The sequence below is a fragment of the Diabrotica virgifera genome, chromosome 7, assembly GCF_917563875.1.
Source record: "Diabrotica virgifera virgifera chromosome 7, PGI_DIABVI_V3a".
Classification (NCBI taxonomy): domain Eukaryota; kingdom Metazoa; phylum Arthropoda; class Insecta; order Coleoptera; family Chrysomelidae; genus Diabrotica; species Diabrotica virgifera.
Genome location: NC_065449.1, coordinates 126,601,972 through 126,628,636, shown reverse-complemented (window position 1 = coordinate 126,628,636; position 26,665 = coordinate 126,601,972). Strand labels below are relative to the sequence as shown.

At 33.5% G+C, this 26,665-nt stretch overlaps 2 long non-coding RNA genes across 3 annotated transcripts; one reads left to right on the top strand and one right to left on the bottom strand.

The window, feature by feature from the left end:
- The first annotated feature begins 3,384 nt into the window (after window positions 1–3,384).
- On the top strand, window positions 3,385–14,419 carry LOC126888106 (uncharacterized). 2 transcript variants are annotated; one of them, XR_007699392.1, is made up of 2 exons: window positions 3,385–3,492; window positions 14,090–14,419. It is a non-coding gene; the product is annotated as an uncharacterized LOC126888106 (long non-coding RNA). The 2 variants fall into 2 exon arrangements; XR_007699391.1 differs by lacking the exon at window positions 3,385–3,492 and adding an exon at window positions 8,723–9,103.
- A 2,132-nt stretch (window positions 14,420–16,551) lies between these two features.
- On the bottom strand, window positions 16,552–17,967 carry LOC126888108 (uncharacterized). The gene is made up of 2 exons (XR_007699394.1): window positions 17,784–17,967; window positions 16,552–16,910 (listed from the first exon to the last, which is right to left on the bottom strand). It is a non-coding gene; the product is annotated as an uncharacterized LOC126888108 (long non-coding RNA).
- Window positions 17,968–26,665: the final 8,698 nt, after the last annotated feature.

Genomic DNA, 26,665 nt, shown 5'->3' with positions numbered 1-26,665 from the left:
GACTTAAAGAACATTTTGGACAGACTACTTGATTTGCTTGACAATTATTTGCGAAGTGATGAAAACCGCAGCATTTGAAACATCGCCTAACCTCCACAGCACCATATACTCTACAATAATCATAACCCACAACAACATGCTCATAATTTAAAAGACGATGATAGGTAGCCAGATCTACTTGAAGTATAGCTTGAAATACATTTTGATTTTTCTTTAAGGGACTAACCGATATTACATCACAAACGCAGTCACTTGATAGCACGCTATGATTTTGCTCTTTAAGCATATTTAACAGGATAACTTTATCTAAATTTTCAGAAATACCGACAATACGTACACGAGGATTAAGAGGAGAAATTACTTTAATATTATATTTATTGTTCATTGTAGAGTTCATTAAATCTTGAAATTTCGAATCGTTACCACAACGGATCGCTATACCGCCTTTGTTGATTTCTTTTACTTGTATAACCTGGATATTTTCTTTAATAGGATCAATTTTACGGATTAACTCGGATTTGGTAGAAGAAGAAGATTGTTTTGGATCTTTGGGTGTAATTAGCACAGTAGGAGCTTTCTGGACTACTTTCGCAAATGACAATTCAGGCGAGCTGCACGAAGGTCTTGGGACATCATGAATTTGATCTTTTAACATTTTTAGCATCTCGTCTTTGAATGATTTAAACATCACATCGATCTTCTTTGCCATTAGATCTGGAAAACTGTTTAATTGCGTCATAACAGCAGCGACAGACTTCTCAACTACTTCACAATTACCATTGCAGAAATCACACAAGAAAAAGACATTGTCTTTCTTGGAGAGAAATCGGAATTCAGAGTCCGATAAATTAGCACAAGGTCCATGAAACCAGCGACCACAGGGTCCTTCACAGCCAATTAAATGAGAGTCTTTTTTATACGTTTTACACTTGGCACAATCCGACATTCTGATCAGACTTGCTTATTATATGCAGGACATAAATTAGGAATGTTATGCATTCATTCTATATTTGCTGGAATCCTGGAATTTTCATAGAGAGCTCTGTGGCTTACCTCATTTAAAAAGAGGAGAATGTAGAGTCAGCTCAGTATGCAACCACTTATACGTTTCCTTCAGAAACGTAGTCGGTACTTGAGACAGAACCTCTTTGGGGAGAAGGACAGATGTCAAGATCAAGATGGTAGTAGAAGTTAGGTTAATGATAAGGATTGTGGCTTTGTAATAAAGTGCTAAATAAAGATTGCCTCAATAATTCTACATTAACCTCTTTGATGGTTAGCAATGACTTTGGTGAAGGCGTTGCTGTGACATACATGATTTCGAATAGAATGAATACTACAATTCCTAAAATATTTTTGACTATTAAAACCGCACTACATAGGTACCTAATAATATCACTACAGATATGTTTATGAGAGATATAATGGAAACTTTTTATAACGGATGGACAGCAGTGATGGGGCCTGTGTCTAATCGATTATTTTGTTCCTGGCACATTGATTGTGCCTGGAAAACTAATCTAGCAAAAATTTCTGTAGTTGAAAAAAGAATGGAAGTATGTATATAAGTGCTTGAAATTTATACGAAGTACTTTAGAAGTTAACATCTTTTAAAAAGATTTGTTGAATTTTCCAACTGGAGAATTATTCTTGTACTGTTAAATTTTATGAGTACCTGAGTAAAAATTATAGTTCGAATACTAAGTCGGGGTTCTACTGTTATAGAAAGGAATTACTAATAAATACAAATATGTACTTGGAGAGTATGCACAGTATTATTAAGTATGCATATCTAGAAGGAAAAAGGTGAAACAACTAGATAAAAGCATGCATAATTTGATACACTACACTCGAGATAAACAAGTGAAAGACTAATTCAGATAACAAAAGGTTTGTTGTAATGTAAATATGTTTTGATTTAATTTTGTCAACATTTTTGTGGCTTTCAGGAAAAAGGACTGATTGATTGACTGCCATTAATTGTAGCCACAAATTATAAATTTGATATTGAAAGTGTGGAAGGAAATGATGAATTTAAAAAATGGATAATTAAAAATAAAACAAACTCAAAAATATGTACTGTTACAGAGAAACTGTTAATGTATGTTATCTTGTCAGCTACATACTATGTAAAATATGCTACCATTCCTACTCATGTACTTGCCTTGATTATTTTATTAAATTAAATTCAATCAAATCTTTAATTCAATCAAATATTTGCCAGCACATTCACTACCTTTGTATTACATGAGTCACACTAAATAATTAAGTTCCAAGTAGTGATATTTGGGAAGAACTGGAGTCTTCAGCACCTACGCACACATCAAAAACCGAGGAATAGATAGAAATTACATGAGATACTATCTGCTCAGCACTGTAAGTAATTGCATTAGGTAAAAAATGCAACAGTGAAGATATTTTAATGACAGCCATTAATCAAATTAAAGCTGTGAAAGCCAACAAATTTCACGTTGATCCAAATATGAGACTTGAGAAAATTCAGAAAGGGTGAAACAGGTGTCATTTTCTACCAAGAAAAAGACAGTGTCTACGTCTGGTAAACTATTAAGGAAGACCAATGTCGCAGAGTCCTCCAATTTGAATGAAGTATCCTCTAAATGGTATGTATTTGCATAATGCCTGTACCTATGTGTTGTGAGTATACAATTAAGTAATCAGCAAACTGCATGTCCATTTCTTGTTTAAGTTCACCATTATCTATAAATAGCTTTTCCCAGATTTTAAAACAACAAAACGAGAACAACTCCTCTATATTCAATGAAACAAGAAACAATTCAATTTCAATATACAACTCAGAACAACTTGCAACAGAACAACTCCTCTGTATTCAATGAAACAAGAATCAATTCAATTTCAATATACAACTCCTTGTATACAACACAACAAAACAAAAAACATAGGTTAGGTTAAATAAAACGGAAATGTCAAAACAAACTACAACTTCGGAATGGACTAAATACCTATTACCTATCCGCTGAGAGGGTTGACATGGAGGGGATGACACATATCGACCGTCCTTATCATGGTGGCGAAAATTGGAAGCTCGTCCCACAAGCGTTGCCAGAGTTGGTACAATTGTACCAATTTGATACAATTAACAACCGAACTTGTGATACTAAAGTATCTAAAGTAAAAACCTAAAATTTTGTGATATAATAAATTTGCTTCAAATAACATAAAACGACGTTTTTTAAGTTTTTGTACAAAATGTGTTGGTGTAGTACATTTTAGTCAATATTCCAGTCACTCCAGTGCATTTACAAAAATTTCTCTGGCAACACCGTCACCTGCGTTTGCTTCTATAAATCAAAATAATTATTATTCGGTTAATTTTTTAAAATGCGGTTCTTGTGTTGCTTTTGACTGTCATTGTACATGGAGAAATAGTGGAATGAAATTCTTTCGTTTTCCTACATCCAAATATAGGCAGGATCAAAGAAAAAAATGGATTAGTGCTATTCAAAGACAAAAGTACCTCACTTTTATCTTTTATCTATTGAATTAAAGAATTAAATCATCATCGGTGACCACTAACAGCCCATGGAGGGCCATGGCCACCCGTTAGGGTTTCTAGGCTCTAAAGTTTTGCATGACAAAGGCCAGCTACACTCGTAACACCTCAAAAGTTCTAAACGTTATTTATCTATATTACTTTCTTGTTTCTTTTCGAGGTCTTTTCGACATTATGTGTATTGCTTGCTTGACTACAGTTGCCCATGTTTTCCTTTCTTTTGTTTTTTTTTCCCATTCTCATATTTCTAGGTCTTTCAAATCCTGGTGAATACCATCAATCCATCTCTTTCTAGGCCTACCTCTCGGTCTCTTCCCGTTTATTATTTTCTAAGTACTTTTTTGTATTCAACCCATCCTTTCTACTTGTCCCAACCAACTCAGGTGTTTACTTTGCATTTCTTTTATGATAGTTGGTCTGTTAAACACTCTATTTATTTTGTGGTTCACCCTTATACGCCTTTCTCCTTTATAGGTCCATATATTTTTCTTTCCCATCTAAGAAGTTGTTCCTCTTGTTCACTAGTCAAAGTCCACATTTCTGATGCATACATTACTACAGGTTTCTGTTGTGTATACTTTTACTTTTGAATTAATAGATACTGATGATGTTCTGTAGGCTGTAGAAGCATTTGTTTCCAAATGAAATTCTCACTGTTATCTCATCACTGTTTTTATTTCCTTCTGTAATTGTTGATCGTAAATATTTGAAACAGTCTACTCTTTTAAATATTTGCCCACTCAGGGATATGTTGTTGCCATTCTTTTGTACTTTTTCCCCAGTTTTTATCATGTACTTTGTCTTTGAGACATTAACTTGTAGCCCATAGTCTGTGCCGCTTCTTTAAAGTATGTATAAATTTTTTCTATGTCTTTTAATGTTCAACTGATTATGTCTATATATCTGCCTAAGCAAGGACTTAATTGAGCTTTGTAAATATTGTACCTTACCTATCTATAGGAGTTTTTCTGATTACTTGTTCCAACGCAAGGTTAAAAAGTGTTGTTGACAGCACATCCCCTTGTGTTAGACCTTCATTAATGTTAAATTCATCAGACAGTTGATTTGGATCCTTACTTTTGCCTTGGTGTTGACTAGGCATAGTTTTACTAATCTGATTAGTTTTTTTTGACACATTTACCTCTTGCATTGAGCTATATAATTCCTTTCTAAATACTGAGTCATATGCTTGTTTGAAATCTACAAATAGATGATGTGATTATGTAGTTCGGTATTTCGCTTGTAGAATTTTCCCAGCATTTGTCTTACTGTAAATATTTGATGTATAGTTGACCTGCCTTTTCTGAATCCTCCTTGATAATCCCCTGTTGTTTGTTCCATTACGTCTTCCTTCCAATATTTTATATCCAACGTTTAGTAGTGATATTCCCTGGTGATTATTGCAATCTAACTTGTCTCCCTTCTTATGTATAGGGCATATCACTGCAACTTTCCATTGTTCCGGCATTATATATCTGTGGTCCATATCTCTAGTATTAACTTTGATATTTCACTCTGTATTCTATGTCCTCCATATTTTAATATTTCTACAGTTATTATACAGGGTGTCCCGAAAAGAATGGTCATAAATTATACCACACATTCTGGGGTCAAAAATAGTTCGGTTGAACCTAACTTACCTTAGTACAAATGTGCTCATAAAAAAAGTTACAGCCCTTTGAAGTTACAAAATGAAAATCGATTTTTTTCAATATATCGAAAACTCTCAAAAATTTTTTATTGAAAACCGGCATGTATAATTCTTATGACAGGCCCACCTTAAAACCAAATTATAGTGAAATTTGTCCACCCCATAAAAAAATTATGGGGATTTTGTTCCCTTGAACCCCCCCAAGCTTTTGTGTACGTTCCAATTAATTCATTATTGTGGTACCATTAGTTGAATACAACGTTTTTAAAACTTTTTTGCCTCTTAGTATTTTTTTGATAAGCCAGTTTTTATCGAGATGCGGCTACTTTTTTACTATATTTACATAAAAAAATTATGGGGGTTTTGATCCTTTAAACCCCCCAAATGTTTGTGTACGTTCCAATTAAACTATTATTGTGGTACCATTAGTTAAACACAGTGTTTTTAAAACTTTTTTGTCTCTTAGTCTTTTTTTGATAAGTCAACTTTTATCGAGAGATGGCTTCTTTTTCAAAATATACCAAAAAATTTAAGTTATAAATAAATTTTCAGATTATTAACAGGTGTCTATAATCATACTTAACCATATACAAATAGGTGGTGGATTCGACAAATATTCAAAATATCTCGATAAACACTGGCTTATCAAAAAAGTACTAAGAGGCAAAAAAGTTTTAAAAATATAGTGTTTAACTAACGGTGCCACAATAATAATTTAATTGGAACGTACATAAAAGTTTGGGGGGGTTTAAGTGAACAAAACCCCCATAAAATTTTTATGGGGTACACAAATTTCACTATAATTTTTTTTTAAGATGTTGCTACGATAAGGATTCCTCATGTCCATTTTCAATACAAAACCTCTAGGAGTTTTCGACATATTAAAAAAAATCGATTTTGATTTTGTAACTTCAAAGGGCTGTAACTTTTTTTGTGTGCACTATTGTATATAGGTAAGTGAGATTTAATCAACCTATTTTTGACCCCAGCATCTGTGGTATAATTTATGACCAATCTTTTCGGGACACCCTGTATTGCATCCTGGGACCTTGTTATTTTTCATTTTCTTATTACGTCTTGTATTTCTGCTTCTGTTAGTGCATATTGGTCTACTTGTTGGAGATGAAGATGGTCCATTGTTATTGTTAATTTACTATAAATACAGTACAGACTTCTCAACTACTTCACAATTACCATTGCAGAAATCACACAAGAAAAAGACATTGTCTTTCTTGGAGAGAAATCGGAATTCAGAGTCCGATAAATTAGCACAAGGTCCATGAAACCAGCGACCACAGGGTCCTTCACAGCCAATTAAATGAGTCTTTTTTATACGTTTTACACTTGGCACAATCCGACATTCTGATCAGACTTGCTTATTATATGCAGGACATAAATTAGGAATGTTATGCATTCATTCTATATTTGCTGGAATCCTGGAATTTTCATAGAGAGCTCTGTGGCTTACCTCATTTAAAAAGAGGAGAATGTAGAGTCAGCTCAGTATGCAACCACTTATACGTTTCCTTCAGAAACGTAGTCGGTACTTGAGACAGAACCTCTTTGGGGAGAAGGACAGATGTCAAGATCAAGATGGTAGTAGAAGTTAGGTTAATGATAAGGATTGTGGCTTTGTAATAAAGTGCTAAATAAAGATTGCCTCAATAATTCTACATTAACCTCTTTGATGGTTAGCAATGACTTTGGTGAAGGCGTTGCTGTGACATACATGATTTCGAATAGAATGAATACTACAATTCCTAAAATATTTTTGACTATTAAAACCGCACTACATAGGTACCTAATAATATCACTACAGATATGTTTATGAGAGATATAATGGAAACTTTTTATAACGGATGGACAGCAGTGATGGGGCCTGTGTCTAATCGATTATTTTGTTCCTGGCACATTGATTGTGCCTGGAAAACTAATCTAGCAAAAATTTCTGTAGTTGAAAAAAGAATGGAAGTATGTATATAAGTGCTTGAAATTTATACGAAGTACTTTAGAAGTTAACAACTTTTAAAAAGATTTGTTGAATTTTCCAACTGGAGAATTATTCTTGTACTGTTAAATTTTATGAGTACCTGAGTAAAAATTATAGTTCGAATACTAAGTCGGGGTTCTACTGTTATAGAAAGGAATTACTAATAAATACAAATATGTACTTGGAGAGTATGCACAGTATTATTAAGTATGCATATCTAGAAGGAAAAAGGTGAAACAACTAGATAAAAGCATGCATAATTTGATACACTACACTCGAGATAAACAAGTGAAAGACTAATTCAGATAACAAAAGGTTTGTTGTAATGTAAATATGTTTTGATTTAATTTTGTCAACATTTTTGTGGCTTTCAGGAAAAAGGACTGATTGATTGACTGCCATTAATTGTAGCCACAAATTATAAATTTGATATTGAAAGTGTGGAAGGAAATGATGAATTTAAAAAATGGATAATTAAAAATAAAACAAACTCAAAAATATGTAGTTACAGAGAAACTGTTAATGTATGTTATCTTGTCAGCTACATACTATATAAAATATGCTACCATTCCTACTCATGTACTTGCCTTGATTATTTTATTAAATTAAGTTCAATCAAATCTTTAATTCAATCAAATATTTGCCAGCACATTCACTACCTTTGTATTACATGAGTCACACTAAATAATTAAGTTCCAAGTAGTGATATTTGGGAAGAACTGGAGTCTTCAGCACCTACGCACACATCAAAAACCGAGGAATAGATAGAAATTACATGAGATACTATCTGCTCAGCACTGTAAGTAATTGCATTAGGTAAAAAATGCAACAGTGAAGATATTTTAATGACAGCCATTAATCAAATTAAAGCTGTGAAAGCCAACAAATTTCACGTTGATCCAAATATGAGACTTGAGAAAATTCAGAAAGGGTGAAACAGGTGTCATTTTCTACCAAGAAAAAGACAGTGTCTACGTCTGGTAAACTATTAAGGAAGACCAATATCGCAGAGTCCTCCAATTTGAATGAAGTATCCTCTAAATGGTATGTATTTGCATAATGCCTGTACCTATGTGTTGTGAGTATACAATTAAGTAATCAGCAAACTGCATGTCCATTTCTTGTTTAAGTTCACCATTATCTATAAATAGCTTTTCCCAGATTTTAAAACAACAAAACTAGAACAACTTGCAATAGAACAACTCCTCTATATTCAATGAAACAAGAAACAATTCAATTTCAATATACAACTCAGAACAACTTGCAACAGAACAACTCCTCTGTATTCAATGAAACAAGAATCAATTCAATTTCAATATACAACTCCTTGTATACAACACAACAAAACAAAAAACATAGGTTAGGTTAAATAAAACGGAAATAACAAAACAAACTACAACTTCGGAATGGACTAAATACCTATTACCTATCCGCTGAGAGGGTTGACATGGAGGGGATGACACATATCGACCGTCCTTATCATGGTGGCGAAAATTGGAAGCTCGTCCCACAAGCGTTGCCAGAGTTGGTACAATTGTACCAATTTGATACAATTAACAACCGAACTTGTGATACTAAAGTATCTAAAGTAAAAACCTAAAATTTTGTGATATAATAAATTTGCTTCAAATAACATAAAACGACGTTTTTTAAGTTTTTGTACAAAATGTGTTGGTGTAGTACATTTTAGTCAATATTCCAGTCACTCCAGTGCATTTACAAAAATTTCTCTGGCAACACCGTCACCTGCGTTTGCTTCTATAAATCAAAATAATTATTATTCCGTTAATTTTTTAAAATGCGGTTCTTGTGTTGCTTTTGACTGTCATTGTACATGGAGAAATAGTGGAATGAAATTCTTTCGTTTTCCTACATCCAAATATAGGCAGGATCAAAGAAAAAAATGGATTAGTGCTATTCAAAGACAAAAGTACCTCACTTTTATCTTTTATCTATTGAATTAAAGAATTAAATCATCATCGGTGACCACTAACAGCCCATGGAGGGCCATGGCCACCCGTTAGGGTTTCTAGGCTCTAAAGTTTTGCATGACAAAGGCCAGCTACACTCGTAACACCTCAAAAGTTCTAAACGTTATTTATCTATATTACTTTCTTGTTTCTTTTCGAGGTCTTTTCGACATTATGTGTATTGCTTGCTTGACTACAGTTGCCCATGTTTTCCTTTCTTTTGTTTTTTTTTCCCATTCTCATATTTCTAGGTCTTTCAAATCCTGGTGAATACCATCAATCCATCTCTTTTTAGGCCTACCTCTCGGTCTCTTCCCGTTTATTATTTTCTAAGTACTTTTTTGTATTCAACCCATCCTTTCTACTTGTCCCAACCAACTCAGGTGTTTACTTTGCATTTCTTTTATGATAGTTGGTCTGTTAAACACTCTATTTATTTTGTGGTTCACCCTTATACGCCTTTCTCCTTTATAGGTCCATATATTTTTCTTTCCCATCTAAGAAGTTGTTCCTCTTGTTCACTAGTCAAAGTCCACATTTCTGATGCATACATTACTACAGGTTTCTGTTGTGTATACTTTTACTTTTGAATTAATAGATACTGATGATGTTCTGTAGGCTGTAGAAGCATTTGTTTCCAAATGAAATTCTTACTGTTATCTCATCACTGTTTTTATTTCCTTCTGTAATTGTTGATCGTAAATATTTGAAACAGTCTACTCTTTTAAATATTTGCCCACTCAGGGATATGTTGTTGCCATTCTTTTGTACTTTTTCCCCAGTTTTTATCATGTACTTTGTCTTTGAGACATTAACTTGTAGCCCATAGTCTGTGCCGCTTCTTTAAAGTATGTATAAATTTTTTCTATGTCTTTTAATGTTCAACTGATTATGTCTATATATCTGCCTAAGCAAGGACTTAATTGAGCTTTGTAAATATTGTACCTTACCTATCTATAGGAGTTTTTCTGATTACTTGTTCCAACGCAAGGTTAAAAAGTGTTGTTGACAGCACATCCGCTTGTGTTAGACCTTCATTAATGTTAAATTCATCAGACAGTTGATTTTGGATCCTTACTTTTGCCTTGGTGTTGACTAGGCATAGTTTTACTAATCTGATTAGTTTTTTTTGACACATTTACCTCTTGCATTGAGCTATATAATTCCTTTCTAAATACTGAGTCATATGCTTGTTTGAAATCTACAAATAGATGATGTGATTATGTAGTTCGGTATTTCGCTTGTAGAATTTTCCCAGCATTTGTCTTACTGTAAATATTTGATGTATAGTTGACCTGCCTTTTCTGAATCCTCCTTGATAATCCCCTGTTGTTTGTTCCATTACGTCTTCCTTCCAATATTTTATATCCAACGTTTAGTAGTGATATTCCCTGGTGATTATTGCAATCTAACTTGTCTCCCTTCTTATGTATAGGGCATATCACTGCAACTTTCCATTGTTCCGGCATTATATATCTGTGGTCCATATCTCTAGTATTAACTTTGATATTTCACTCTGTATTCTATGTCCTCCATATTTTAATATTTCTACAGTTATTATACAGGGTGTCCCGAAAAGAATGGTCATAAATTATACCACACATTCTGGGGTCAAAAATAGTTCGGTTGAACCTAACTTACCTTAGTACAAATGTGCTCATAAAAAAAGTTACAGCCCTTTGAAGCATGAAAATGAAATGAAAATCGATTTTTTTCAATATATCGAAAACTCAAAAATTTTTTATTGAAAACCGGCATGTATAATTCTTATGACAGGCCCACCTTAAAACCAAATTATAGTGAAATTTGTCCACCCCATAAAAAAATTATGGGGATTTTGTTCCCTTGAACCCCCCCAAGCTTTTGTGTACGTTCCAATTAATTCATTATTGTGGTACCATTAGTTGAATACAACGTTTTTAAAACTTTTTTGCCTCTTAGTATTTTTTTGATAAGCCAGTTTTTATCGAGATGCGGCTACTTTTTTACTATATTTACATAAAAAAATTATGGGGGTTTTGATCCTTTAAACCCCCCAAATGTTTGTGTACGTTCCAATTAAACTATTATTGTGGTACCATTAGTTAAACACAGTGTTTTTAAAACTTTTTTGTCTCTTAGTCTTTTTTTGATAAGTCAACTTTTATCGAGAGATGGCTTCTTTTTCAAAATATACCAAAAAATTTAAGTTATAAATAAATTTTCAGATTATTAACAGGTGTCTATAATCATACTTAACCATATACAAATAGGTGGTGGATTCGACAAATATTCAAAATATCTCGATAAACACTGGCTTATCAAAAAAGTACTAAGAGGCAAAAAAGTTTTAAAAATATAGTGTTTAACTAACGGTGCCACAATAATAATTTAATTGGAACGTACATAAAAGTTTGGGGGGGTTTAAGGGAACAAAACCCCCATAAAATTTTTATGGGGTACACAAATTTCACTATAATTTTTTTTTAAGATGTTGCTACGATAAGGATTCCTCATGTCCATTTTCAATACAAAACCTCTAGGAGTTTTCGACATATTAAAAAAAATCGATTTTGATTTTGTAACTTCAAAGGGCTGTAACTTTTTTTGTGTGCACTATTGTATATAGGTAAGTGAGATTTAATCAACCTATTTTTGACCCCAGAATCTGTGGTATAATTTATGACCAATCTTTTCGGGACACCCTGTATTGCATCCTGGGACCTTGTTATTTTTCATTTTTTTATTACGTCTTGTATTTCTGCTTCTGTTAGTGCATATTGGTCTACTTGTTGGAGATGAAGATGGTCCATTGTTATTGTTAATTTACTATAAATACAGTAGAGTCTCGGTTATCCGCCATAAATGGGCCAACGGAAGGGCAGATAAGCTAAAATGGCGGATAATAGGGAGGGTTAAATGAAACACAAGTTTACGTCTATTGTAATGGGCTTCAAAGTCTTTAATTATGTACTGTATACTGTATGCACATATTAATTTAAAAAAGATTAAAATAAAACTAGAATCAGTTTAACATTGATTTACATCTGACTTTGTAGATAGAATAGTTTAAGAATGCACGAAAAAACTAGTGATTTTCATCTGCCTTTCCGATGTATCTCGTTTGGATGCTGCTAAGTCTCGCCATCTTCATTCTTCTTGTTACTAAGTGTATTTTATCGCAGCTTCAAAAATTTTTACTTCATTGTGTGAAACTATACAGGGTGTCCCGAAAAGATTGGTCATAAATTGTACCACACATTCTGGGGTCAAAAATAGTTCGACTGAACCTAACTTACCTTAGTATAAATGTGCTCATAAAAAAAGTTACAGCCCTTTGAAGTTACAAAATGAAAATCGACTTTTTTCAATATATCGAAAACTATTAGAGATTTTTTATTGAAAATGGACATGTATCATTCTTATGGCAGGAACATCTTAAAACAAAATTATAGTGAAATTTGTCCACCACATAAAAATTTAATGGGGGTTTTGTTCCCTTAAAGCCCCCCCAAACTTTTTTGTATGTTCCAATTAATTTATTATTGTGGTATCATTAGATAAACACAACATTTTAATAACTTTTTTGCCACATAGTATTTTTTCGATAAGCCAGTTTTTATCAAGATGCGGCTTCTTTTTTAATATATTTACATACAAATTTTATGGGGATTTTGTCCATTTAAACTCCCCAAATGTTTGTGTACGTTCCAATTAAACTATTATTGTGGTACCATAAGTTAAACACAGTGTTTTTAAAACTTTTTTGCCTCTTAGTCTTTTTTTATCGAGATTCAGCTTCTTTTTTAAAATATACCTAAAAATGTAAATTATAAATAAATTTTCAGATTATTAACAGGTCTATAATCGTAGTTAACCATTTACAAATATGTGGTGGATCCGACAGATATTCAAAACGTCTCGATAAACACTGGCTTATCGAAAAAGTACTGAGGCAAAAATATTTTGAAAACATTGTGTTTAACTAGTGGTGCCACAATAATAATTTAATTGGAACATACACAGAAGTTTGGGAGGGTTGAAGGGAACAAAACCCCCATAAAATTTTTTTGGGGTGCACAAATTTCACTTTAATTTTTTTTTAAGATAAGATGCCATAAGAATGCCACATGTCCATTTTCCATAGAGTTTTCGATATATGAAAAAAATCGATTTTTATTTTGTAACTTCAAAGGGCTGTAACTTTTTTTGTGTGCACTATTGTATGTAGGTAAGTGAGGTTCAATCAATCTATTTTTGACCCCAAAATCTGTGGTATAATTTATGACCAATCTTTTCGGGACACCCTGTATATATATTTACTATAAGTATATAGTAAAATCACATAAGCAATGTAGTAGATGTAAACATAAGTTGACAGCAATGTCGTCATCAGCAATGAATGAGAACTAGATCATATTTCCGTTCAATTTTTGAATAACAATATTTTTGAATATTATTTGTACAGTTACGTAAATTATTCATTAATGAAATTAATGGGATTATTTTTTCACTATCTATGTATTCAGTAATTAGAATAATTTATATACTATACAATAAAAACTAATAATCGAGAAAAGAGAAAAAATGATAAAAAATATTTTAATAATATACCATTATTGTGAAACGAGTAGATAAATTTTGAACATCTTTAACAACTTAAATCATTGTTTACATGCACTGCCTTGCTAATTGTAAGCTAGCTTTCATACTGACCAGGTAAAATAATGTAGAATTTTGCATATAATCATTACATCTGGTACCTTACTTAGTTGCTTCATTTCAAGCCCATTATTTAGCTAATTGAAAATTCGTTTTAACTTTGCAATATGTGTTGACACATCATCTTTGACTGACCTTTCGATGAGGCTTCAAACTGTTGCTTCAGAGTAAAATAAATAAATAAAAGACAATAAAACGATTTTAAAGTAGGTAAAATAAAAGTATATTTCTTTTTATTTTTTCAGAAAATAAAGGCCATAAAATTTGGAAAAGAACAAAGAAGAGTACAAATCATTGGTTAATGATATGTTTTATAGGGACTATATCATATATTTTAATGAAAGAAAAAATGAGTACTGAACACAAAGCACGATTATTACAACCAAATTCAAGGCAACTTATAATTAATAAAAAGGAAGGTTCGCCACCTAGTGATCTGGATGCCTTCAGAATCGATCATGTATGATGTCGGTATTGAAGAATGCTGGGAACACAATATAAAATTATTAAAAACATTTTATTTGAATAAATAAGTATATACCATTTTTATGTGGAAATAAAGCACTTTAAAATTACATTTTTTTGTTTATTTTATATATCTAAACATATACATATTGAAGATAGCAAAAATATAAATTTATTATTTTTATTTTCCAGATTACATGCATAAAACATTTTTGATTTTAAAATGTTACTTGAAACTAAGTAACTATATAGCTCATTGAATTAATTCGTTCACTCATTGATTCTACAATATTTATTTCCATAATGAATGATAAAAAGAAAAATCAAAGAAGTGACTCTAATTATGTTACTGAACCCAATTGTGTTGCAAATTCCTAAGTAGATGTGGTTACCCATATTAAAAGAGTAAATCAATAGAAAGAACATATGTACCATGATTAGTAAGTCAATAACATATCAAGGATACATAATTTATATTTTAAAATAACATACATATAAAATCAGACTTTGATGTTAATTTTGAGAGTAAACTAAATGTAAGATCAAATATGGGCCATTCAACAAATATATGACTCTCTTGGATTATCTCAACAACGAATATTTTACTGTGCAACATAAGAAGTACGAAAGTAAATGGCTCTAGAGTAATTATTCCCATAAACAACAATGTAATTTTCAATTTACTTTCGTTCTTCATATTTTACACAGTAAAATATTCGTTATCGAGATAATCCAAGAGAGTTGTATATTCATAGAATGACGAATGACCCATACTTACCATGTCGGGATAGTATAATGGAGTTTTTTCTAGTGATTTACTGTGTGACCACTAACATGAGAATGTGACTGTCATCATTGCATGTGTTTTTTAAAGTCAAATCACATGCTATGATTTTTCTGACATGTATTCTTCCTTTAGCAATTATTGGTTTGGTGTAAATTAAGCAGTTGTTCAAAGAGGTGGTCTATTTTTTGAACTTACAACTGAAGGAAACAAATGGGAAACCAAAAATCATTTATCAGCAATTACTAAGTTACCTGATACCATGTGCTGTAATATACATACTAAATTTTTTACTATCTTCTTGTCAAATACTGAACCTTACTTGCATAAGTAACTACTCCATTGGGAGCCACTTCAATTAGACATTTTAAAGTATTTCTATGTTTATATGAGCTATATGTTACTCTATCTGTTTTTCCAATTTTTTGGTTGGTTACAATAGATTTCTGTGCAGTCTAAAATTATTCTACAATTTATAAAATTTTTGAATCATGTTGGCATACAATAAGTTATTTTTATTCCTGCTGTGAACATCCTTCATAATATTTTGAAATAATGTTTAAACCAGGTTCAGTAGGATGAAATCCTCATTGGAATTTTAAATATAATGCCTAAATCTTCATTTACAAGATTTAGTTTCAATTTCATCACTGTAAATAGTAACGGATCAATTTTAGGTACATTGACCACAGCTCAATCTTGATAACAATTAATTGACATCAGTCTAAACTCATATTATAAACACATAAATACATATTTGCATGGTAAACCAGTATAGTTCGTCTGCTCTAACTTTTTCCATGCGTCACGATTTATTTTCAAACAAATTAAGTCAAAACCTAAAGTGAAACGTACACTGATGTGTGTAGTATATAGTATAAGTATACAAAATGTATATACACATCGACGTTCGTTTCACTTTAGGTTCTGACTTAATTTGTTTGAAAATTAAGTCAAAACGGAAAAGTTAGAGCGGACGAACTATATAAAGCACAATTTTTTGATCACTACTTTCAGTACATCTAAATGAAAAACAAGAAGACAACTACTTTGCAATATTTACTGCTTCTTGAAGTACATTCTACAAAAAGTCATTTTCAGCTTCCATAGTTGCAACCAAACGAGTAGAAACTGAGTAGCTTCATTGGCAGTGCCGGGTTGACTTTTTTCTTCACTTCTCACTGGAGAAGTAGGTAGATTTGCAACGAGAGGCCTGGTAAAGGCCTCCTGGAAAGTCCTGACTAATGTTTCATTTTTCACATTTTGAATTTGATTTCTACAAAATTTCAATACATTGTCGTGATCATATTGATAATGAAATATTGAATTCATTTCCAAGTGCCAACATTGGACCAAGAAACAAATTCAACACATCGCCAACATAACACAGCAAGCCTGAGACCTTTATGGGTTCTTGTATTCTGCTCCTCTGCATCAGTAAAGTAAAAAGGAATGAACTTCAGTATAAACACTTTATTTTCTCATTTTATTATGGTCACAATTCAAGATCTACATTTTAGAACTAATGAAGTTATTTTATATAAAAATAGTCTGTCTCTGTTTATAGGCAAGCTATAGATTTTAATAAGGAATTTAGCCTGTGGTCTGACGGCTTCTTCCGGTGCTGTCCTGGGTTATTTACACCCCAAGTGAAAGCGTCAGATGGTATGTCCAAAAAGAGACAATGTGGTCACTGGATGATTGTCTGTGGAACTGTTAATTTTCCTACGATTCTCATTGGATGGTTGCCTGGGTAACTGTTAATTTTCTATAATACTCATATTTGAGGGTTAGGGCCATGCCCTTCTCCTGGGTGCCTAGAAGAGAAATTAAGATGTAGACAACCGCAGCATAAATTTATGAAGGGCCCCTACCACCCAAGCCAACAAAACCTTAATATTCCCTGTCAGCAGTACAGAAAAATTTACAGGTTACTTTTGAACTAAAAGTTATAACTAAAATGTTTTATGAATTTTAAAAGTCAAAAGGCAGATATCGAGCACTGAATTTATTAAATATTGCCCAAGTATACTTTCGCTATCTAGAGCATCCTCAGGGGCATTTCGTCAATAAAAAGAAGGTATCCTCGAATGTCATTTAATTAAAATAAATAATTTGGTGGCAAACTTAAATTAACATCTAACTAAACACTGAACAAAACATAAATTAAAGTGCCAGTAGGCTCTACATTCTTGCAATATGGAGGCAGAATATTGCAAGAATGTAGAACCTACTGGCACTTTAATTTATCTGTTTTGTCCCTTTTCAGTGTTTAGTTAGATGTTAATTTAAGTTTGCCACCAAATTATTTATTTTAATTAAATGACATTCGAGGATACCTTCTTTTTATTGACGAAATGCCCCTGAAGATGCTCTAGCTCTAGATAGCGAAAGTATACTTGGGCAAGATTTAATAAATTCAGTGCTCGATATCTGCCTTTTGACTTTTAAAATTCATATATTTGAGCATTCAACCATTTCCTATTTTTCTAAAATGTTTTAATTGAAACACCCCTTAATCAGAAAATACAATTTTCTGTTAAATTAATTGAATCGCGAATATTTCTATAAATTTAACAAATTTTTAAACCGATAAATGAAACTTGAGAAATTATTATTTAACATAACTGCTGATATATCAATGAATTAGCATTAACAGAAAATAAATACCCCACAAATATTTTCTTTACCTAATTGGATGAATCAAATTATCAAACAAATATATTATGCAAATTAGCAAATGTGTTAGTCAATTCATGAAAATGTGAACAGAAAATTAAGCAATATAATCAGAAAACCAACTAGATTTGTTTAGGTTTCACTTGACAGAATATATACAAATGAACCTGAATGAGACCGGCTCATATTTATACGAGCAAAAGAAATTACCTGAAGGTCAATATTAGCAGATAGAGAAGTAGGTATTTCTATTAAGACAAAATTACAAAAAATTAAGCACTTGATAAATAATTTGTTTTGAAATAAAATATCTAAAGAGAATGACTGTTTTACTGGAAATAATTTATAATGAAAATGGCAAGCTAAAATAGTATTTTCTCAATAAATAATACCTATACTAAATTTACAGTCAAGATGTAGTAGAAATAGACAAACCAAGACACATTAAATGCTACATTAGGAGCACTCCCGAATCATAATTTACAATGTATAAAATTAAGAAATAATGATTTGGGATTTAAAATGTATATACATTGTAAATTATGATTCGGAAGTGCTCCTAGTAGCATTTAACGTGTCTTGGTTTGTTTATTTTTACTGCATCTTGATTGTAAATTTAGTATATTTGAGATAATGGAAATAAATTTTGGAATTTAGGTATACAAAATTGAAAATTTATATACCAGGCGGACAAGGTAAATATAAATGGACCAACAAATATATAATACTAAAAATGAAAATCAACATGGCGAACTGAGAGGACCTCTATATTCTATATTTATGCAGAGTGGGTCCTTGAAAATAGATTCTAAAAAGTAGCAGATATTTCAACACAAGTAAAATTATTTACTTTACTCTTTTAATTTGGATGTAAGTAAAGGTTGATTGTCTGTCAAAAAACCTTTGGCTTTGTTGTGCTCAAAAATTGCTGTGCCATTTTGTTGGTCAGAATTCCCAAAGTGGCAAGAGCAAACCAACAAAGAATAGACAGATGGTTCCCTATCTTTCAGTCTGTGAATCAATTATACAACGATAAATTCAGTTCATTCTCTTCACTATATTTTCTTATTTTAGTAATGAAATCAATGTCTTCTTTTCAACCAGATCCTGGGAACAGGAACAACAAAGAATCTACATATCACTCTTTCACAATATTGTGTACAATCCGGGGCAAAGCACATTACCATTTTTATTATACAAAATAGTATGGTTCACAAAAGTTTGTAAACTTTGCTTGGTGAATATCACTAAAAAACTATATTTCATACAAATTTAAGACCGAATTATGGTGGTATTATGTTAAAAACAGTATACTTAAGCAGAGGAAGCAACATTTCAACTTTATAGGCTTTGAGATTGGGCAAATTCTGGCTTTGCAACTTTTGTTTACATTTACGAAGTCCTTCTTGACAGCCGAAACCTCACATTTCGGCTGTTAACATAAAAATCTCTTCCTAAGTTTGTATATCGAAATTATATTTATGTATTATATTAGACATTTTCTACCATATATAGTATTTATAGCGCATTTCTTGTATTGATACAATTGTACAAAATTAATAGTAATATTTTAAATAATCTCTTGTTTTTGCAAATCACCCATAAGGAATACACATAAGATCGTCCCACAAACATCCACAGTGTACCACGTGACCATGTGTCAAAGTTAGGGAGAGAATAAAAGGCGCGTTCCAAGTGACATGAAAACCGTCCTTCGTACTGCCCTCGTCATGCGCATTATAAAAAATGCGTTCCAAGCGAACATGAACGATGATTGGTATCGTACACCGTGTTGTTCCAAGCGATCCATGTACCGCTTCGAAATCGGTAACTGAACAGCCCTTTTGAGGGAGAGATTAAATGTCCAGCAAACGACGCCAATGTTGCCAGATTCCTATTAGCGGTTTGACAGTTCTGTTTCTCAAGTCAATAATCTTAACCTCACTTTTACAAGTGATTAGGATTATTATTATTTACATGTAAATTGAAACAATAAATATTGTGCTGTGTCATAATTTCAAACTCATTATGTTGCAGTCTTTTCCAGTTGATAAAATTGCAATGCAAAAACTTTTAGGTAGGTACGTGTAACTTCCACATTATTATTTATTTTTTAAGTATAAAGGTTGATATTGATATCAAAAATTTAGATTTTAAAGATAGTTTTATGTAGGTAGATACTAATAGAGTAATACTAGATAATATATTAGATACAAAGTAAGCTGTAAGTAGTATAACTGCCAATGTAATCACCTGTTATGTTGTTTTTTTTTAGATTTGTACTGTATGGATGGCACAGGAAGAGAACAAGAACATGAAACATCTTATTATGAATGTATATGTATGTGATCCTCAAAAAATTATTTTACAAAACAAGATAGAGAAAGAGCTTTAAAATCCCAAGGATCCTGCAAAATGTTTATTTGGTGTACTAGTCGAATAATAGGATCTAAAAATATTGAAACTATTTTAAAACACATTACGGGCATGAGGATGAAATAGAGCACTTACATAAATACCAAAATCAGATAAATACCTCTTCAAAGTTTATTTTAAGACTTTCTTCAAAAATGTAAGTAAAATATTTGCATATCGACAGCGGAAAGGCAGGACTTCGTAACTGAAAAAATTTTATAACATAAGTTACTTCAGTTTTCGCTTTAGAATAAGTGTATCGGCAGCTATTAAACAGCGATTACAGCTGGGAAAGTTTCCGGAAGGCTTCCAAAAGGCTTTCCCAGCTCTAAAGGCTGTTTAATAGGTGCTAATACACTTATTCTAAAGTGAAAACGGAAGTAACTCATTTTATACAAATTTTTCAGTTATGTGGTCCTGCCTTTCCGCCGTCGATATACACAATATAATTTAAAACAAGAATGTTACCACTAAACCACTTTTTAAATATTACTCATGAATATTTACTACAGTTTACAATTTCAAACTAGTGTGTTTGATTCTCCTATACCTATATTTTACTTTTTTAGTAAACTTCAGACTGTTCAGGATAGCATAATAGCATAGGAGGCGAATTAAAAAGAATTAATTTACTTACAAGAAAAGATATCACAAACATTAAACTTTCTTATGGCATTGATTTGAAAGATGGGTATATGTACAATGACGATGCAACCAGTGTTTATTTTTGGGTTGAATGCTTACAGACGCATCTCCAATATTATTTTACAAACAACAGGGCATACTAATGGATATTCATTCTGAATTTCACATTTATGATTTTTGTCTTATTTTCCTTAATACTGTGCCAAAAGGAAATGTTAATTAAGTTTGGTAAATCCTTTATCGCAATCGATGGAACTCATGTGCTCAATTCCTATGACTTTGAACTTATGACAGTATTAGTAAAAGATGAATTTGGGAATGGATTTTGTACTGCTTTTTTATTTTCAAATAGAAAAGATACCTACTTTAATTTACCAATTTTTTTAAATACATGTCTGTGTTGGTATTATATGTATAGTCAAATGTTTTCATATCAGGCATAAGCGACACCTTTTACAATGCCTCGTCAAATGTAATGGGTATTCCTCCTAATAGACTGTTAAGTGCCTAGCACATAGATAGGTCATGGTAAGTAAATCTTAATAAAATATCTGATTCTAAAAAAATCCTATTATTACAAGATGTATTAATGATGGTTTAGAGAGTATTAATAGCTTTTTGGGTAGACTTCTAAGTGATGCAGATACATACAATTTTAGTAAGTATTTCCAGTAGAACTACTGCAATAACATCCATCAATGAGTCTATTGTTATAGGAAGGGGTTGTGGAATTAATACCAATATGACCTTTCAAAATTTTCATAAAATTTTGGATAAAAGGGTATCCATTAGTTGTTATCAGTTAAGTTTAAAACTTGGCACTCATGGAGAGCTATACCATAATCACAAGATTAAACGAACTTACCTAAGTGAAGTTTGATCTTGATTATAGGAAGGTCTCGTCGAAGTAAATAAATGTCGTAGTACCTATGCGTAGCCCGGATTCACCACTAAATTCAAAGCAATTCAATTCCCCACTCTCCCGCGTCTATACTCACCTCCTTCGTCCTAGCATTCATTAGTCATTTTAAAAGCTCCTGTCTCTTGTTGCAAATCCAAAGGGGGATAGCTAAATTTGGGTAGGGATGGGTTTTATTTACTTCGACGAGACCTTCCTATAATCAAGATCAAACTTCACTTAGGTAAGTTCGTTTAATCTTGTGATTATAGACGGTCTCGTCTCGTAAATAAATGTCGTAGATCTTTAAAGAAATTTTGCAACAACGTCACTCAAACATTTATTATCCTGGTAGCAAAGGAAACAACATTGGAAACAACATGTATAGTAAACAAAAAAAAGGCGACTAAACGTAAATACCCTACAAATAAGAAGAAAATATGAAAATAATTATCCCTGACCATTAATCCGATGAAAGGACAGCTCTAGCAAATGAGCTCTCAGGCGCTAACGGTCTATTATAAAACGTAGCGAACGTTCTTGAGCGTTCCGACCAACCAGCAGCTAGTCTTATGGTATCGAAACTAATTCCCTTTCTAGCCGCTGCTGAGGTAGCCGCATGCCGGGTACTATGAGCAGAAAAGGTGTTAGTATCTATTCCACTAGATCTTAAGATATTTTTTAACCAACGCCCTATGGTCTGTCTTGTGGCCCTATGGTGAGGTTTCTTAAAAGTTATGAATAAGTACTGGCAAGAACCTCTTAATTCTCGGGTTCTTTCCAAGTAAGCAACTAGCGTTCTAGCTACACAAATATTTGTATCATTGTCAAAAAATGGAATAATTAAAAAAGGCTGGGACTTATTATAACCGGAAGTCTTTAAGCGACTAGGGACCTTAATACAAATTTGTTTGTCCAAAACCTGAATATTCAAAATCTCAATATTATGTAAAGTCTGAATGCGCTGTCCCGTAGCCAACGCCAATAATATGCAACATTTTAGCGAAAGTAACTCCAATGATATTGAGCTGGTCTCTAAGCTACGGACAAAATCCAAAACCTGCGCAGGATCCCAAGAGAACTCATACTTGGGACGCGTAGGTCTAAGACCAAAAACACCCTTACAAAATCGTTTTAAGCGAAAATCCTGGGCCAATTCTGGGCCAGAAATTTGTGCGATAGCCGATCTATAGGTGTTTAAAAGGCCCCCTTATTAAAAAGCTCGGCTAAAAATATTAAGACGTTCGCGACCTCCACAGTATAAGGATCCAGTTTCTTTGCCTGACAGAACTCCCACCAAGCCTTTAAACCAGACGCATACTGATTAATGGTTGCAGTTGTAACGGAGGCGACACATATATCCAAAGACTGAGCTGGTACTTTTTTCAACCTGAGCGCTTCCAGGACAACCTCCCGACCACCAGGAAAAGGTCTTTGGATAGCGGGTGAGGAGTTCTGTTAAAAGAAATTAAGTCGTTAGATGGCTCGAAAATTAGAGGTGTTCCAACCAATAGAGATAAAAACAGGGGATACCATGGCTGAGAGGGCCAGAAAGGTGCCACAACAATACCCTCCGCTTGATCACAATTTTTTGCAAAACTTTAAGTACTAAAGAAAAGGGCGGAAAAGCATAAAATTCCAGGCCTTGCGAACATATGGTGAAGGCATCAACGGAGCATGCCTCTGGATCCCTCAACCAAGATACAAATCTTTTGCATTTTTTATTCAATCGACTAGCAAAAAGGTCAATGGTTGGAACACCAAAAGTTTCTACAATTTTATGAAAAGCATAATTAGACAAGCTCCACTCCGTTTCTATTTTAAGTTGTCGAGAGGCTATATCCGCTTCCACATTATCCACTGATGGAATGTACGCAGCACGAATATAATGTTTTTCTGCTCGCACCACTGCCAAATTTCTCTGGCAAGAGCATTAAGGTTAGGATGTTGAATACTACCCATCCGATTAACATAGGCCATTGCCGTAGTGTTATCAACTCTGCACAATATATGGCAATCTTTTAAATGTCCCGCGTAACATTTTAAACCAAAAAATAATGCCAGCAATTCCAAGTAATTAATGTGGAAGTGAGCCTCAGCCTCCGACCAAAACCCATAGCTGCACCTGGAGTCTTTTTGATATATACCCCATCCTGTCAAGGACGCATCCGAAAAAATTTCAAGACAAAACGAATCAACTCGAATGGAGTTTGTCGCCAGAGGTAAGTGGTCAGTCCACCATCTTAAGTCAATAAAAATAGATTCGGGCAAGGTCATAATGGCGTTATAATTACCTCCTGATTTTCTAAGAGCTAAAAATTTTGCACGTTCTAAGATTTTAGTGTAAAGAAAACCATATTTAATGCCCGGACAAACAGCAACGAGTTTGCCGATCAACTGAGATAATTCCCGTATTTTACAAGATTTTTTCTTAGTAATCTTCAAAACACAGTCCATTAAATATTTGCGTTTCCTATCTGTAGGGCCCAACAACATAGAGAGAGAATTATATGTAAATCCCAAGTATGTGCAGCGCTGAGATGGTATTAAACAACATTTTTTATAATTAATCACAAATCCCAGAAATTCTAATAGCCCAACGGTTGTCTGAACATTTTCTAAACACTCATCAAATGAGTTACCCAGCAGCCAGATATCGTCTAAATAAATCACCGAAGTATAGCCTCTCTCTCGCAAAAATGATACAACAGGCCTCATTATTTTTGTAAATACAAAAGGAGCGGAGCTTAAACCGAAAGGCAAGGAATTATATTGGTATAAAGAGCCCTCAAAAAAGAACCTTAAATATTTCCTACGACCTTCTCTTATCGGGACAAGCAGGTATGCATCCTTAAGGTCCACTGTGGCCATGTAGCAATTGGGTATAATTAAACTAGAGACAGTTTTCCTGTCCTCAATTTTGAAGTGTTTAGTTTTCACAAACCTATTAAAATTTTTTAAGTTTAAAACAAGCCTATATGACCCATCAGTCTTTGGCACTAGAAAAATGTTTGACACAAATTGATTCTCACATGGAGATGCAGAACTAATTGCACCAGATAACAAAAGGTCATTTACAGAGTGTTTTATTACAAGCCTCTCCAAGGGAGACCATTTATGTTCAGCGCATACATAGGTTTGATTAGGCATACTTATAAGGGGAATGGAATAACCTTCCAGCCAAGATAAAACAACGTTATCCTTGGTAATATCTTTCCACCTATTTATAAAAAATTTTAAGCGACCTGCATATTTACTTGCCTCTAGTGACGCCTGTCCTTTCTCATCTGCCACTGATCTGGTTTTTTCCGGAACTGGGTCCTTGGTCGCGGAGCTTGTCGAGGCTGCGGCGGTCCACTCCTGTAAGCTCCCCGATTTGACAACCTGAGTGGACGCGCAGAGTTTAAAGACTGATTCTTGATAAGCGGTTTTCTAACCCCCTTCTTGGATCTTAGCTGCTGGCTGGAAATGTCAATGGTCTTCTTGGCCTTAATTGCCTCCTCCAAATTACCACCAAAAAGCCATTCATCGGGAGGGGATTCTGAAAGCGTGTCCCTTAAATCCTTGTTGATGTTTAACAACACCAGATCTCTACGAGATATAGTCTCCTGGTAATGAACGTCCGCCAGAATGCGACCTGCATCACTAAGCGCTTGAATATTCTCCTTATCTCTTTCCTCGCCTTTTTCATAAAGGCTAGATAAGACCTTGCCAATAGCTGCAATTCCGGCACCCACCTGGCTCTGTAAACTGGAAAGACGAGCATCCCTTCTCTCATTCGAGTCTGTTAATGCTCCTTTAACATGAAGGTTAAGGTTAGGAGGCAAAACATTTTTACAGTTTTCTGGTGGAGCGTACTTAGCTATAACCTCCTTCCTTTTGTCCAAGTCCAAACCCTTCCTTAATATAACATTCCAGCGGCTGGCAATATCATTATGTAATGATGGCGCAAAAAGAATCGGAGTTTCACACTCATCGCCCAAAAGAGCCTGCAGCTGTTTGTTTGGGGGCTCTTGGAGATCCATACCACCAACTGGATGCAAATCGTTTTCTGAGATCATATGTACATCTGCAAAAGGAAGCAGTCGATAGCCATTTTCATATTTAAACCACAAGAGAATGCCCGAATATATAATGCTCTCGATATAATTTAAAATAATACAGCTTAGCAGCCTTACTCAATTTGTTCACTAAGGTAATAATATTGCAAATAAAATAAAAAGCAACCCTTGCCAGACTGCCATAAAACACAGTGTTTATACTACCCTAGCGCTAAAGGTCAAGAAAGCATAAATATGCAAAGCTCAGGTGATACGAAGCCACTGCCCAAAATCACCACCCCCTTCTAGGGCAAAATATTTTGCAATATAATCTCTGTAGTGATAAGAGCTCACTGTCTGTATCACGGCCCCCTCACTAGGGCGGAATATTGCAAAAATGAACCCTGTAGTGATACGAACCCACTGACTGTATCACGGCCCCATCACTAGGGCAAAAACAAAGCAAAATAAACTCTGTAGTGATAAGAACTCACTGTCTTTATCACGGCCCCATCACTAGGGCATAATATAATAATATATCTTGTATACTGGTACGAATCACCCTGCATATTACTGCTTTACATCTAACTCCTACCTACCTTCCTAATTATTAGCGCGAGAGCATTATACAATATGTCAATAACTAAAACCGTTATAAAGTTCAACTTACCGTCAACGACCTCCACCAGATGTTTATTTACATTCGGTTGCGCCAAGTCCCCTCTCACCCTTGACGGCGATCTACTAGAGTTAGAGGACGATGATGTCGGCAGCACCCGGCGACGATGACGTGAGCCCTTCCGTCTCACTCTTTCACGATCATCTCGGTGGTAGGTTCTGGCGCCAGAACCACCACTGCTATCAGACGAATTCAAACGGCGAGAAAACGAGCGAT